Genomic DNA, 17136 nt, shown 5'->3' on the forward strand with positions numbered 1-17136 from the left:
TAATGAGATAGTTTACATTCCTAAATCTTCAAAGTCCAGTGTGGACTTCTATTGTATTCACAGCACGTTTTAATTCACACTACAAATGTTGCAGGTGCTCCACAACCACATATGGTTGATGGCTACTGTACTGGACCAGCCAGATCTAGAATGTGTGCAGAGCAGCCTATGCCTCTGGGCTGCTTAGAGCTTACCTGCATGCCATTTTTTGGTGTCCTAAGGAAATTGCATGTTCTTTCTGCCCCACAGCCTTCTTGCTCTGTGTCCTATGTCAGCTCTTTGAAAGTTTTGACTTTCTCATACTGTATAATTTGGCCACACTTGGGGATGATAATTCAACAGCGGCTTCTTGGGATGTTCCTCTAAAGCTCTCTTCTGAAACAGGAAACATAATAGGATATACGTTATGGCAACATTCAAACTGTTCATCAATTATCCATTACATCTGCCATCTCCCTTCTGCCAATCGAGGTAACTATGTTATTACAAAAAAAAATCTTATTTTAATTATAATCCAATCAGAAGATGCATCCATTATGTAGAGTGCTTTGGCATGTTCTAAGGATTTAATTTTTACCCAAATAGCAGAGCAAATGCTGCAGAGACAAAAGGGTTTGTTCATGTCTTCATGAATTCAGTCATTAAAAAAAATAGAGTGCACGCTATGTGGAGGCATGGTGTTCAGTGGGGGACACAAGTTATACAGACCATGGCTCCAGCTCTCATGAAACTCATCCTAAAAGGGGAGAACAATGTGGACAGATGCCAGTGTGGCCGTGTGTTGCTAGGAGGGCTCTGACTGGGGGGACCAGGGAGATATCTTGGAGGAGGTGAAATTGCACTAAGTATGGAAAGCGTGGGTAGGATTTTGATGTGTCACCATGGATGAGAAAGGAGAGGCAGGGAGATTATTTCAAACAGAGACTGGCGTGATTCTGTGGTGCAGGGAGGTAAAACCACATGTTGAAAATATGCACAAGGATACATCTTTTTCACAGGTGAAATGGAGAGGGGGTCTGAGAACCCCGTGGTCAGTGAGTATGTACAACTAAATGTGCTGGACTGTGGTTGGATTTTTGTGCTGGATAGTAGACTGTATCTCATTTCTGGGCTGGGTGGAGCCATGGAAGATTCTAAGGGCTGTAAGAGGATCATAGCTGTGTTTTCGGGACAGACCTGACATGTGTGTGCATTTGTGTGCTGAAGTCTGGGGGAAAGTGGGGGGAGGGCTCTGAACACTTTGTCTCTCATGGGAACAAAAAATATTAAAGCAATGGGTTTATGCATTTTTTGACCTTTAAAAAATGGTATTTTCTGCAAACTCTCTCCTCCCCACCTTACCCTTGTTAAATATTTCATCTCAACTGGAAAATACCCACAACAATGATTTTTTTTATGGTTTTAGCCTTTCAGTAATAAACCAAAACAAACAGTAGGGAGCTTAAAAGGCCTTTCAGCTGAGAAAGATGAAAGCAGATGCCTCTGGTTTAGATTATTGTTAGAAAGTGCAAGGGTCCGTTTCTTCTGGAAATCCTGTGAGGAGGAGAGAGCAGGAGGAAGAGCTGCTGCCATGACCACCCCATCTCTGACCTGACATTTTGGTAGCATTTCTTACTTGCCCAGGGTTTATACGTGCACCCCAGAATCTCATTATCTGAAGCACAATCCTGCTTTCCCTCCCTGTAGCTAGAACCCACTTGTTTCTTGATGTGTAGGGAAAACCCCAGTGAGAAAGATGTAGAAATTGGGATTCATTTTTCACAAAACTATTGAGAAAACAGAGATGTCTTTATGACTTAATGCCCTAGGTACAGCCACAAAGTTACCTTCAGGCTGGAGGGATGGTTTCTCACTGCAGCTCTTTGTCCAGACCATTGATCTAAGATGCCTCTTGTCACTATGACCTTGAATTGCTCAGGGGTCTCATTTATAGCAACAGGCAAGCACATACTCCTTGTCTACTTACACAATTCCATCCCATGAGCCTTTGCTCCCTCCATTCCTCTCGCCCACCATAGCCTGCCAATTCATTTGTTTAGCCAAGATTTAATGAGAACCTACTGAGTGCAAGAGCTCAAGGATTCAGGGATGAATAAAACGTGGTCTTTCATGGGTTCCTGGGTAAGTACAAAGGTGTTAAAATAACTCATGGCAAGTGCCATGATTGGCAGCATATTCAAGGCTGCAAGGGCGCTCAGCCTAGCCTGCAAGGTCTCAGAAGAGAGGTTCTTCTCAATTAATAACCCAGGAGCTGACCCCCCACATTCAGCACATCTCCCCTGACCCGGTGTCTCCTTCCTCTGAGCATTGCCACTTGCCACATGCTTCTCAGTGTTACAGTTACATTTTAGACTATTGCCTATCTCTTTTTTGGAACAAACAAAGTAATGTATTTATGTATATTTTGACTTTTTAAAGAAGAACAATTTTGACAAGTTCCATATCGCTCGTCTTCATTAAATATTCTATATCATCTGAAGAGCACCTAATATCACTTTGTGGGGGTTCATTAAGATTGGGTCAGGTTAAATGAGTTCATTTTTTCATTTAATAACCACATTTTAAGCACCTCTGCATCTTGTGATGTTTAAAATGTGAACAAAGCAAATTATAGTCCCACTCTTGTAAAGCTTAAATGGTAGTGGTAGTATAAAACAGTAGATAAAAACAAAACAGCATAAAACCTGAAGAGAAGTACTATGAAACAAAATAATGAAAAATAAAGCTTTCAGGAGGTGGGCCTATGATATTTCTTCACTCACACTATACCCATTTTTGTCATTGTCTACATTGGTTACTTCCATGATCTGTAGGGAAGATTTGGTGCCGATGGATGCAACACGTGCACTTATAGGAAGGGCTCTATTGGGGGTGGGCAGTGGTCACAGGCTCGGATCCACTCAGGGAGGCTTACTGAATTGACATCAACTCTCAAGGATGTCCTAAAGCAGGGATCTAGGCTCCAGAGCCCCGTGAGGGTCCCTGGGGGTATAAGCCACATTTTCTCAGGTCCCCGCTTCTTTCCCTGCAATGTTCTAGGACATCCCCATGCTTCCCCTTCACTTTCCTTGTAAATACAGCACCCATGGGATGAGATTGGGTTTATTAGAGACTCCAACCAAAAAAAGTTAGCAAAATGAGTTTTAAATTCTGACAACTTTCTGAAGAATTATAAAGGAAAAGTACAAACTAACTGCTTTGAAAGAGGGCATATTTGGGTGCCGGGAGAGAGGGACTTAGTGCAGGATGCTAAAGCAACACTCAGGCATCCTGGTGATGACCATATCCTGGTTTCAAATGGATTTCTCCCCCTTTCCCTAGGGGAAGCAGGGCAGACAGGCAGAAAGGGCTGGACAGGAAACTTTACAGTGAGGACTGTTTGCCATTTGCTTGTTACAGTTGGTACGAAGGACCCGCAGGATAACATAACCATACTGAAGCAATATATAAGCCTGTGTATCTGGTGGGAGAAATTTTTTTCCAGTTTTATTAAGATATAATTGACAGATAGCATTGTATTAGTTTCAGGTGTACAACAGTGATTTAATATTTGTATATATCACAAAATGATCACCACAGTAAGTCTAGTTGATGTGATCACCATACATAGTTACAGATAATTTTTTGGGGGGATGGGAACTTTTAAGGTCTACTCTCTCAGCAACCTTCAAATATATGAAACGGAACTGTAGTCGCCATGCTGCATATTACATTCCCAGAACTTATTTATCTTAGAGCTGGAAGTTTGTACATTTGGCTATCTTCATCCATTTGAAGCTTATTTAAAATGAATCTCAAAATGTCCCTTGTCCCCTTTAATAGAGCTCAAAAGCATTAGCAGTAAGATATGAAGCTTGAGGAAATAGCAGAAATGAAGAGATATCCGCCAGCAGAGGCTGTAAGAGAGCAAGGCGCTGCCTATGGGTTTTTGGGACTGTTCTCAGGACCCCAGCCAGAGTCCTCCTGGACAAGGCCCAGATGGAGTGGCCTGACCAGCTGGCCCAGCAGTTAGCCTTTCTTGTGTGTTAGATGTGAGATGTGTGCAGTGAACCATCTGACAACCAACCAAGATGCTTTAATTGGTGCCTGCTGGGTGCCTTGCCCATGCAAGATTACCACAGGGCTAAATAGTTCAACGGCATAGACGAGGACACTACAGTGAATGCAGGTGATGCAGCCCAGAGAGCTTGCTGGTGGCTGTGCACCGGCAGCCAACCCTAGCCAGTGTTTCTCACCCTTTGGTATAAATAAACATTCCATAGGTTCTTGTTAGGACAGATTCCTGGATACCTTGTTGGGAGATTCTGGTTTATTGGGATTTGGTTGGAGTCTAGAAATCTAGATTTTTGGCAAAAACATTCTATTTGAGATGATACAAGTATGAGAAGCCCTGCCCTCATGCAGCTCAGCCCAATCTTATGATGATTTTTTTTAATCTACCAGGAACTTCATTTTTTTAAACCACTTTATTGAGATATGATTGACATGTGAAAAGCTGTGCATATTTCCTGTATATAACTCCACGAGTTTGGGGATACATACGCACCTGTGAAACCATCACCATAATCATGACCATAAACATATCATCACCTCTCAGAGTTTCCATCCACCCCTATTATTGTTATTAATTATTATTATGACTTTGTGATAAGAACATTTAACATAAGATCTACCCTCTTGGCAAATTTTAAGTACAAGTGATATAGCATTGTTAGCTATGGCGCTGTGCTGCATAGGAAATATTCAGAACTTACTTGTCTTACACAATTGCAACTTTGCACCCTAACCATGATCTCTTCATTTCAATCTCCTCCTGGCCTCTGGCAACCTCCATCCTACTTTCTCTGCTTCTATGAGTTTGATTATTTTAGATTCCACATATAATTGAGATCGTACAGTATCTGTTGTTCTGTGTCTGGCTTATGTCACTTAGTATAATGCCTTCCAGGTTCATCCATGTTGTTGCAAATGGCAGGATTTTCTTTCTTTTCTAAGGCAGTCCGGTCTTGAGTGGTAGTACATGGTGTAGAGTCTCAGAAGCCGGGCTACTGGAGCCAGTTTTTTAGAGCCTAGCTTTTCTCTAGGCTAATTACCTCTGCCTCCTACCATGTCAAGGTAGATCAAGACATTGGGAGAAGGAAGCCTCTGGAAGGTGTTTTCTTCCCCCCAATACAGAAAAGCAAAGGCCACTCAGAGGAGAAAGAGGATGTATTTACTGTAATATCACAGCCATTATTACTGCTACTACTAATATTTAAAATTGTGATTGTTTATTGAGAGGTCTGTACTATTATTATCCTCGTTTTATAGGTGTGGAAACTGAGGGAAAGAGGTTTAAGTAACTTGTCTGGGGTCACACAACTGGTAAGAAAAATTCATGGCCAAGGAATCCCAGTGTGAAGGCCTCCTAGAACACTGACATGGTGCAGGACTGGAATAAGAGAATAGTTTTCACTTCTGGGCTTTAGTTTTCTTGCCTATCAAATAAGGGTTTTGGATTATGTGACTTATAGGCAGGGCTGGCTTTGTGGGTGTGTAACCTGTAGAGTTAAATAGGGCCCCAGGATCAGAAGGTCTCAGGCTTGGTTCCAAGATGTGCTGTTGCTGTCTTGAAATTGCTAATAATTTTTGAACAAGGAGCCCCGTATTTTCATTATTCATAGGACCCTGCAAAATAGGAGGCAGATCTTGTCTCCCAAGGGTTCTTCTTTTCGTTACACTTTCCCAGCTTCTGGATAGATCCTTAACAATTCCCTCTGCATCACTGGCCATTGAAGTGCCCGTTGGCAGTGGCAAAGGGGCAGTGAGCTGACCTGGACCTTACAGTGAGAGGAGCTTCTGGGCTGGCGACATGTGCCTAGGACATGTCTGCAAATGCTGAGAAGCACCTGGTGGAGGAGAGTGCATGGAAAACGCTCAGTGGCTGGGGGTGGTATGCCATGTGCTACTGGCTCTTGAAAACAGTCACAGTGCCAGCCAACGTGGGGGCTTGTGAGCTTTATTGCTACATTGCCGATCTATAGTACTTTAGCAATCCCTCCAAGTGGAAGGTGGAGGGGGACTCAAGGAGAAGAGTTTTCCCTGAGTGGCTTTTTGGGCCTTTGCTGGCCGCCCCTTACCCATTCCTTGGCAGTGGTCCACCCCCACACTTATTCACCAGCAACCCTGCCCTCATCATTCCTGAGTCCCAGGAGTTTGTGTGTAATGCTTGGAACACGCTTTTCCAAATGCTGGTTCCTTCCTGACAATATAGCGTTACTATACACTCAGTGCACAAATTTCATTACACTTGCTGCCTGAAAGGTTTGGCTCAGGAACAAGGGAAGGAAATGTTTATCGAGTGCTTATCATGTGACCTTCTTATTTTCTCTCAGTTCTTCCCTCAGTTCTTCCTCTGAGTAAAGTCCTAGTCCCACTTACGTTCTAAGAAAAAAAAAATTAAAAGGGTGCTTAGCGGGGTTAATGACTTAGATTCTTATCAGCACTGAAACAAAAAATTCAGACACAGACAATCCATCCAAAGCATAGCATAAAAGGTTCATTCTTCACACCTTGGTGCTTATAGGCAGAACAATAAACTATGAGGGAAGCATCTGCGTGTTCCTGTGTGTGAGTGTGGGGCGTGTGGATGTGAATGGGGTATGTATGTATGTGTGCGCACGTGTATGTGTGAGTGTGGAGCATGTGTATGCATGTGTGTGTGTTGGGGGGATGTATGTACATGTGTATGTGTGAGTGTGGGCTGTGTGTATATGTATGTCAATGGTGTATATGTATGCATGTGCATGTATATGTGCAAGTGTGGGGTGTGTATGTATGTGTGTGCATGTGTGCGCATGTGTAGGAGTGTGGGATGTGTGTGCATGTGTATGTGTGAATGTGAGGTGTGTGTGCATACATACGTGTGAGGACTAGGGATGCAGAGAAAGGTAGGACAAGTTCTCTTGCCCTAAATAGGCCTTCTTCCCACTCCATCCTCTTTCTCCCCTTCCAACTTCTAGATCTTTCACAAATTATATTTGAAGAGTCCTCCTCATCAAAGCCTTGCCATTGCTTCCTCCTAGATACCTGCCCACCTTGGTTTAGGGCAGATGTCTGCCTTTGTGCCCCTGAGCACTCACCCCCAGCCTTTACTTGCTTATATCTCCCTGTATTGTGATTGTGTATGCACTCATATGGAGCCCCATAAGGTCTGATCTCCACCTGGGCTGGCAGTGGGACTATCTTGTTCTCTGTTGCAGCCCTGGCGAGGATTGATAAATATTTATAAAAAGAATGAATAGACAGCAGGGAGAGGAGGTACAAATGGCAGTGATGAGGAGAGGAGGTACAAATGGCAGTGATGAGCCCTGGCATCTCAGGTATAAAGACAGATGCCTGGCATGGGGCACAGCGGAGGCAGCTCCATCTGCAGGGCCTGGCCCGGAAAGGCTCCTCTAAGTCTTTATTTCTTGAGCCCTCACCAGTGCTCCATGCAAAGGGCTTTGCTTGCATCATCCTTGTTCATCCTTATAGCAACTGGATAAAGTAGGCCCTGATTAAGGTTTAATGGGGAAGGCAACTGAACCTTGAGAGGTTGGTCAGACATAGAAGACAGAGAATCACTTCTCATTCATAGAGAACAGATTGAACTCTGTCCCAGGGGTGTGGAGACAGGTTGGGTGAGTGTGTCTATAGCTAGAGGAAAATGGACAGTTGTTGAGTGAAATGGGGTGATAATGCGGAACCTTACCTCTGCTCCCAGGGACAGTGGCTGTTAGATAATCTCCTCACTCTTCTCTGTTCTAAGAAAAACTAACTACAAAACCCCCTGTAATCTCAAATATTGCTGGATAGACCCATCTCCATTCTTCATGACTACCATAAGACTGACCTACAACTGCCTTGTTCACCTGCCTCTATAAAACTCTAGCCCTGTTCCTTTATCCTTGATTTGTTCCTCATTCATAAATGAGTTTCCTAAGGCAGTAGCCTAAATCACATCATCTCCTTAGTTGTCTGGTACATTCTGTCTTGCACCGGGCCTGCAGCTGACAAAAGATAGGGGGACCAGATCATGGGGGCTGTGTCAGCCATGGAAGGGGCGACGACACGATCCTGCAGGCACAGGAAATCAATGATGTGGCTGAAGGATTTTTTTAAAAGATTTTATTTATTTTAAAAAAATTTTTATTTATTTATTCATGAGAGACAGAGACAGAGAGAGAGAGAGAGAGAGAGAGAGAGAAAGGCAGAGACACAGGCAGAGGGAGAAGCAGGCTCCATGCAGGGAGCCTGATGTGGGACTTGAACCCAGGACTCCAGGATCACGCGCTGGACGGAAGGCAGGCGCTAAACCGCTGAACCACCCAGGGATCCTCCAAGGGACTGAAGGATTTTTAACAGAGGACTGGCAAAGCCAGATACATGTTACAGAAAGGTCATTCTGATTTGTGTATGTGAGAAGGATTGGAGGGATAATTCCCTGAACACAAAGAAATTTCAGATTCTGATAAGAGAGGATGGGGCTCTGAGCTGGGGTAGGGTCAGTGGTGGGTGATATGTCAAGGATGGTATCCTTTGGGACATACATAGTATCTGGATGTGAGGCCAGGGAAAGACACTGTCAGCTCTCATGAGAAAGGCTGTCTTCCTTCTGGATTGTGAAAGGTGAACAGCACAGAGGGCCACAGAGCCACAGGCAGGCCTACTGCATAGGGAAGGTGAAAGCAGGTTCTGATGGCACCATCAGAAACAGAACTCGGAAGCACATGCCTGCAGGTGTCCCCAAATGTCCTTATAGATAGATATTGAGGTGGGGGCTGCTGAAGACATATATACCCTACCTCTGTCTGATTTGGCTTCGTTTATCTTTTAGTAAAGTCCAATCTAGTTTAGACTAATTTAGTCTAATTTATTTTTCCCCCAAACTACCATCCTACTTCTGTCAGAGAAGAGATCTCCTAGCATCATGATCCCAGCCTGAATCACTTCATGGAGGGCTGCTAGGGAAATGGAAGAGGTGGACATCTAGGTGCTCAGACAGATGGCATTATTGCTCTCATTGGCTCCATCCTCTGCCCCATGGTTGGTTAGGAATAGTCGGGTCCATGGGAGATCTGGGTTCTGGGCCCGCTCAGCCTCCCATTTGAAAATCAACACTAAGGAAAGGTAGATATTTTATGGCAGCCAAGGGGAGAGTTGTTTCTGTGGTAGGTGCCACACTTGAAGGCAGTGGATGACTCAGGTGCTAATTCCTCAGGGAGGAAGACACCATTGTTATGTGTCTTCAGAAGCCTGTGCTCAGGCTGGAGCTGTGAATTGTAGACAGCCTGGTGAAACATTCTTCTCGGTTGTTCTCAAGATATCTGTGGGTTTTTTAAAGTGTTTTTCACACATTAATACCATTTTCAGGCTTTTTTTTCCGGTCTTTGATTGCCTGAAAGCTTAATGTAGATGTAAGCACTTCCCTGGATTCTCAGTGAGAAATGTTACATTAACGTAATTACAGCAATGATGATTCATATTGTCCCAGTGTCATAAATCTGGGCCTACAGAAAACTCTTCACGTAGAGCTCTGCCTTTGTCTCTTTGCTCAGAAAGTGACATCTGCCCTCTGTGCAATGGCCTCCTGGGGATGCATCGAGCCTGGGCTATCCCTGGGGACCCCCTTCCACATCAATGCCCTCAGGATGGCTCATATGCTGCGACCTTTCAAGGTGCTTCTGGGCCCCACTTCGGTCCTGGTATCTGAGCCAGAGAACCAACTGTTTGCTCTATATCACCACCACCTGGATTTTCCATAGAAAACGACAAGCCCCACATGTCTCAGTGTGGAAATAGTCATCTTTCCGACCCATCCATCCCCCTCCCGCCAGACTGCAGTTGTTCAACCATCAGAAGGGAAGCTTTGAGACAGATATTGAGAGGAAATAATGCTAAACTTAAAGGATGAAGAAGTGTTAGCTAACTCTGAAGAATGTGGTTGGGCCTGAGGAACGGGTCAGAAGATGGGCAAAGACTTCTTCCTGTCTGCTGAGTGGATGGCCAGGCTAGGCTGCAGGATGGCTCCAGGCCGCCTCCTACTTGAAGAGTGGATATATAGCCTTTAACACACTAGCACTGGGGTGTTACATGGGCTCCCATCACTCCCTGTCCCTGGTTCCCTTTACTCTCTCCAAATTCATTCTTAAATGGAAGTTTTAAAATAAAAATCTCAAAGTCCTGATGGTCCATTAACAAACTGCATAGTCTTTAAAATACTCTTCTATAAATGACCATAGAATGGCGACTTTCCTAAAGCAATATCCATGTCTCTGGCCTAGTCCCATAGACAAATAGCCCTCCTTTAGAGGGGTGGGGGCTTTTTGTAACTGTGAGATGCAGGGAAGAAAGGGATATTGCGAGGCTGGGGAGCAAGTGAGGTGATTCACAAAGGGATTGTTTTTATTTAGCAATTCTTCTTTCTTGCATGACTTTGGTTTGGGATTGAGGATCCATGTATTGGTCCATGGTAGGGGGGCTGGCAGCAGCTACTCTAGGATTTATTTGCTGTTCAGTGAGGCCAGTGAGGACAGTAGCTCCTGCCATCTTAGAGGAGGTGAAACTTGCTTGGTGGGGATAGTGAGTGGGGGAATTTAGTAAGGGAGTTGAGATTTGTGTGGAAAAAAAAGATTGCTTCTTAAATGTGGATAAAACATATTTATGGTCAGTTTTCTGTTTTTTACATATTCCCAAAGTGACTGTGGTCAGTTGAATGATGACAAGTTTCCCATGCCATGTAAATATGTTACCGTGGCTAGAGCTCAGTAAATGAGGTGTTCTTTCCTTTCATTTTTTTTAAATAATTTTTTAAAGAATTTATTTATTTGACAGAGAGAGAAAGAGAGAGAATGAGAAGGAGGAGGAGCAGAGGGAGAGGGAGAAGCAGACTCCCTCCTGAGGAGGGAACCTGATGTGGGACTCCATCCCAGAAGCCTGGGGTCATGATCTGAGCCAAAGACAGACCTGAACCAACTGAGCCACCTAGCCAACCAACTGAGTTCTTTCCTTTCATATGTTATAAATCTATACTAAAACCTCAGTGGCTAGTGGCCAGGAGATTGTGGGACAGAAGTAAAGGTGGTGGTAGAGGTGTGTGTGTGTGTGTGTGTGTGTGTGTGTGTGTGTGTGTGTATGGGTTGGTTGGACATGCGTGTGTATCAGTGTAGAAATATGAGCTGTGTTTCTATGAGAGAATACATTTGCAAGGTGTTTTGCAAGTGAAGGCCCATTTCTTTATAAAAATAGAATTGCTTTTCTAAGACAGATGTGCTGAGTAAGTGGAAGGACGGCTCTGAGTTTTAGAAGGAGCTTTCCAGAAATTGGTGCAAGGAGCTTGCTAATGGTACTGGGAGATAGAAGGGGAGAGGCACAGGCCACGCTGTGTTTTGCATTTCAATCTCTGTGGATCCTCTCTCCCTGCCTATGCATATTTAAAATTCCTTTCAATATATAAATAGGATAATTCTCTCTCCTCATCCCCACCAGAGTTCATTTAACAGGCACAAAAAGAATTGCACATCCAGGCCTGTCTTTTCCTGCTTCCTGTTTTTACTATTTATTGGTTTTTCTCATCTTTTTTTCCCCTCCCACATAGCTCTCCTTAGATTAAACTGTGTTTCCAGATTGACTGGAGGGAGAAATACAGTTCCTTATACACAAGGCTGAGCCCCAGGGAGGTGATCCTAGGCTTGCCCTGTTCAGACCTTCCCAAACTCTGCTTTGAATAGACAGCCCTGGGCCTTCGATACTCTATAGGTTTTTGCAACCTTCCCTTAATGCCACCTTTTGCCTATTTTGAAAACAATTACCCATTTTGCCTTATGAATGAGCCTGGGTACTTCCCAATGTCCCAGAAGCTCAAGTGAAAGACAGGATTCTTGATGGGAAGGCTATAGGCAAGGATGTGAGTCAGGATCTGGGTAAAGGTGCCTGTGACAATAGCCAATCAAACTCTTATTCGTAGAAAAAGCTCAAGGAAGCTCTGGTTGAGTCTAATGGTCTTGCTTCATGTGGCTAATGTGAATAGTGTGGTCATTTTGGAAGAAGTTAGACCATGCATTCCAAACATTGAACAGATTTCAAAATACCAGTTAGTGAGGCCTCTAGGACGTGTGTTCTTAGAAAGAACACATCATTTTGCATTCAGTGGAGGGAACGCTGAACTGGGAATCAGGAGTCTTGAGTTCTAGGCCTGCCTCTGCTAGTGTGAAGCTCACATTCACTCCGCATCTCTGGATCTCACTTGATGCATCTGTGAAAGGAGAAAGGTGGTTTTATTCATTTGCAGTGACTTTTCCAATTACAACAAAATGATTGGCTTTTGTATAATCTTGGATCATATGTGGTGGCCAAAATATGTGTAGTGAGGCATAGAATGAAGCACTGACTGGTCTGGCACCTGTGATGTACGGACGGTATCAAGGACAGGAGGAGCTTTTCTTTGAAGGTGCTCTGAGCTTGACTCTGGGACTCATTAGGATCGCCTTGCATGGGTTGAGCTCCCATTGAATATCGGATAGAATCCAGAAGCGTGTGACCATGGGAAAATGTCACTGCTGTATGACTCAGCACAGAACCTAGGGAAACTTTATAGCAATTTCTGTCAATTAAAAGTAAGGTGACCTGCATATGTGACCTTGAAGAACTTTAAAATAAGGCAGGTGGCATATTTTTTTCAGAATTACTCCAGGTTTCCTTTCTCTCTTTCTTTCTATTGCTAATTAATACTGTTTGTAATTCCTTTTTAAAAAAAATTGTTCAATTTATTTAAACTAAAATAAAAGTGGTTCACCCATTTCTTCTAACCCTCCCTGCCACCTCTTCCCCTTAAAACCACCAACCTGTTCTCTGTATGAACATTTTTTTTTTTGATTCCACATATAAGAGAGATCCTATGGTATTTGGAATTTGTCTTTTTCTGTCTGACTTATTTCACTTAGCAAGTTCCATCCATGTTGTCATCAATGGCAGGATTTCCTTCTTTTTTTATGGCTGAATAAATTCCTTTGTATATATGTACCATGATTTCTTTATCCTTTCATCCATCAATAGACACTTAGATTGTTCCCATATCTTGGCTATTGTCAATGATGCTGCAGTGAATGTGTGTGTGTGTGTGTGTGTGTAAAGATATATATGTATATGTATATATATATATTTATTTTTTGCCTTGGTGTTTTTGTTTTCTTTGGATAAATAACCAGATGTTGGATTACTAGTTCATATAGTATTTCTATTTTTAAGTTTTTGAGGAACCTCCATCCTGTTTTCCACAATGGCCACACCATTTACATTCCTACTGACCATGCAGGAGGGTCTCCCTTCCTCCACATCTTCATCAACACCTGCTATCTCCTGTCTTCTTGACAGTAGCCATTCTGACAAGTGTAAGGTGAAGAATAAGATATTTCCATGAGATTAATTTGGGATATAGCCCACCTCTCACTCTAATCTGCCTCTGAGGTGGCTGCTGATTCAGATTGCTGCTGCCAAGATCAGGAGGCTGGAGGAGAGACTTCTGGGCCAGACAGAGTTGGGAACACAAAAGCAGTACATGAAGATTGCAGCTGATGTCTCCACTTGGCAAACAGTCGGCATATTTGGTTTCCTGTTCATATACTCTGCTGTCAAATAATCTATTTTAGAAAACTGATCTCTACAGGCCAGGCTGTCCTTGGAGGCCTGAAGCATGTGTGAGCAGCGTCAAGTTCTAGCCTCAAGAAAAAAGCAAGGACTTTCCTTATAGGCCAAATCAAGGGTACTCTGCATTGCTCTGTGAAACACTGAAGGATAGCTGGGCACAAACTCTGGGTTTCCACTCCTCACAGGGCTCACTTGATTTGTAGGAGAACCACTGCTTTGTGGTTCTCATTTAGGATCTGTGACCAGTAATTTTTTAAAAAGATTTTATTTATTTATTGGAGAGAGAACAAGAGTGAGAGCAAGAGAACACGGAGAGAGTGGGAGAAGCAGGCTTCCTGCTGAGCAGTGCCTGATGCTGTGCTTGATCCCAGGACCCTGGGATCATGACCTGAGTCAAAGGCAGACACTTAACTGAGTTACCCAGGTGCCCCGACCTTACACATCCTAAACTGTGTTCTCTACCCACGATTTGTTGGAGTTCAAACTAAACTTTGCCCAAAGTCATTATGTAGGCCCTTGATAGTTTCTTGTTCCTTTAATTTGCAAACACCTCGATGGTAGAAAATTTCCCAATAGCATGCATGTGCAGAATGGGTCGGAGCAGGGCGCACCACAGGAGACTACTGGGACACAGCCCTGAACATTTAGCAAGGCTCACACGTTGCTCATCGGTTCCAACACCTCCCCTTTCTGCATCTCAGCCTCAGCAAAGTTAGCGATAGCCAGAGGCCAGGTGCCTTCACGGTCTCTTTAGAATCTCCAAAATCATGAAAATGCTATCTGCAAATACCAAAAATCTCTTGAATAGCAAACGTGGGGTTGATTCTGGTTGCTGATCTTTTGACAATCACACATTTTCTCTTTTTGTTTTTGTTGTTGTTGCTTGCTTGCTTGTTTTAGGAGCTACAGAGAGTAGTAAAAAGTGTGGGCTCTTGAACTAAACTGCACGGGATCTAATGCCAGCTCTGGCACTTCCTACCTGTGTAATCTTGGGCAAATTCCTTAGCCTTTCTGTGCCTCAGTTTCTGTATGTGTAAAATGTGGACAATAGTAGGGTTGTTGTAAGGATTAAATGAGTTCATGTACTAACAGCACTTAGGACTGTGCCTGACAGCAGAAGCACAGTATAAGTGTTAGCTCTTCTTATTGGAAGTCACCACTGCTGTTACAGTTGACATCTGGAAGGTGTGCTGAATAGCATGTCCTGCATGAAAATATGATAATGGCTCTTGTGTTTGCAACTAGTATCTATTAATTAAGAAACCGTCATTTGTGCTCTGTAATTATATTTATTAAACCCTAACTCCTATCATAACAATAATTAGTTCTTGCTAATTAAATTTATCAAATTCCCCCTGGATTCATATCTTAGGTAAATATTTAGTAGCCCTACACTAATTATTTTAATCAACATGGAGTGTATTTCAAATGACTACAAATAGTTCTAACTAATTAAACTGAGTACAAAATAATATCTTATGTAATAAATTTGCAGGTGCTAAAAAGAGTGGGAACGAGCCACAGGATAATGTCTCAGCGACCTAACCACCTGACTTAGTGATTACAGCATTTCCAAAGCTCAGCTAGGGGAAGTAGCCGAGAAGGTTTATTGTTTCTGTCCTGATTTGTTTTTTGCTGCCAATGTTTTGTGGATGGAACAGGCTCTGTGTGTGATTCAAGAACATGCCATATGATTTAAAATTGGACCCACTGACACTACTAATTAATGCGGAAGCAGGAAGCCAGCAGCTGCGGCAGTACGCAGTATGATGAAACCCTGCTTCAAAGAGCCTGCGAGAAGAAAGGCAGACTCTCTGACGTTCCTCATTCTGCAGGCCTGGTTTCCTCATCCTCAAACCATGCTCTCAGATCTACCTTATGCTGGGAAGTCCTCCTGCACATCCCCCACCTCCCCCTCTTCCCTGTCCCCCACCCCGCCCCCGCTCCTAGCTCCTAGCTCCTTCATAACAAAGAAGATAAATCCTTGAATTACCGTTTGCTGATTGGCATCCTGTTGCTAGGAAACTGTGAAATGAATGTATCATATTTCATAATAAAAATGCCACTGACCTATCCTTGGAAAGACGTGTACAATGAGTTGAGGCACCTTGTGGAACAGACCTGCACTGACCTCCCACCTGTCCTCTCCTCTGTGCCCTTGTGGGGTCATTGTGAGATGACTGGTTCTCCATCATAGTGGTCACTCCCTGGCCACACAAAGGGCTGACTGTCATCTGACTTAGGGTTCTGTGTGAGGCTAAGGTTGAGAGAGTGGCCATCTATGGCCAGAATAGGGGGCCCGGTCCATAGACAGGATTGGCAGGATATTTGGTTCACCACTGAGTTTTAATACTCAGTTTAGGATTGGGATTAGGGTTTAGGTTGTTGTGAAGTCCTATTAGGGAGAGAAAAGAAGGAAATGATCATTATAGTATTGGCAGTTGAATTATAATAAAAATGATTGACCTCAAGAATAAAAATGGTAAGTTCGAGTATCAACAATCCATGTAGAAAACTAAATCTTTCAAAACTGTCTCCAGTTTTTTCTTGTAAGTGACAAGTGAATTATCATAAGCAGCCAGCAGTGGATGCTCAGGACTTGGTGTTCGGGATTGCTCCAGGCTCTCTCGACCTTCCAGTTTCATCAACTGGCCTGTGAGGAGGGGGCTTCCTTGCAGCTTACATGTTACATTCTATTTTTGTGGAAAGGTGTCTTGAGTGGGCATGGGAGGGATCACGGGAGACAAATCTGACAGTGGATCTGCACTTATGCCTCTCGGAAAAGTGCACAGGCACATGAGAGTTATAGAAAATGCCCGCACTTTATCTCCCCCTCTCATTAAGCTGCCATCTACTTTCAGAGCCGATCTATCTCTTGGTTCTGAATACCACTTCCCCCACTTCTAGCTCTCCCTGGAGTATTTGTGATCTCATGCAGCCACCTTTATGATAGATGAATCATTCCTATGGCAACCGCAGTCATCATGAATCCTCTGAGTGAGCGAGCAGGAAAAAAAAAATGCTTTTGAGAGAACAGAGATCCTAGGGGGACCTGGAGTAGTAGGGAAACTGGAGACCATTGAACCAATAGAGGTGGGACCAGACTGTGTCAGAACTAGAAGGGATGAGATGACTGAGGCCCAGAAAAGAGGCTGGTTTTGCTCAGTATCACACAGAGCTAGAACCCAGGCCTCTTTTCTCCTTGCAACATGGTGTATAAGTAAACGAGTGAGCACACAGACTTGCCATGTGTCAACTGCAGGCAAATTGGTCATATAATAGAATCTTTATGTGTTGTTTATTTGAACCCACTGAACATGAAGTTTTGTTCAGAGAAGTCTAATGATTCAGGACCAAGACTGGATCTGGACCCAAGATATGTTATCACTGCAAATGTCATTTTCTTTCATCCCATTTCTTCTCCAAAGGATGTGCTCCCTTGTGATGGTGGTAGGGTGGGGGCCCCCAGCC

The 17136-nt window shown here is 43.6% G+C and overlaps 2 long non-coding RNA genes across 5 annotated transcripts in view; one reads left to right on the forward strand and one right to left on the reverse strand.

Moving 5' to 3' along the window:
* The window catches only part of LOC140601661 (uncharacterized), a 24002-nt gene extending 7963 nt beyond the window's left edge, over positions 1-16039 (reverse strand). For 2 of the 4 annotated variants that reach the window (XR_012004657.1, XR_012004658.1), the window contains exons 1-3: positions 15736-16038; positions 12111-12274; positions 195-375 (exon numbers count right to left, since the gene is read on the reverse strand). This is a non-coding gene — a long non-coding RNA (uncharacterized lncRNA). Of the gene's footprint in view, positions 1-194; positions 376-12110; positions 12275-15735 lie in introns of all 4 variants that reach the window. The other 2 variants (XR_012004655.1, XR_012004656.1) reach the window with 2 other exon arrangements.
* LOC140601663 (uncharacterized) overlaps positions 924-17136 on the forward strand; it is a 158933-nt gene continuing 142720 nt past the window's right edge. Inside the window, exon 1 of the long non-coding RNA XR_012004661.1 lies at positions 924-1038. This is a non-coding gene — a long non-coding RNA (uncharacterized lncRNA). The remainder of the gene's footprint in view (positions 1039-17136) is intronic.

The sequence above is a fragment of the Canis lupus genome, chromosome 12 (assembly GCF_048164855.1).
Source record: "Canis lupus baileyi chromosome 12, mCanLup2.hap1, whole genome shotgun sequence".
In the NCBI taxonomy this organism is placed as follows: Eukaryota; Metazoa; Chordata; class Mammalia; order Carnivora; family Canidae; genus Canis; species Canis lupus.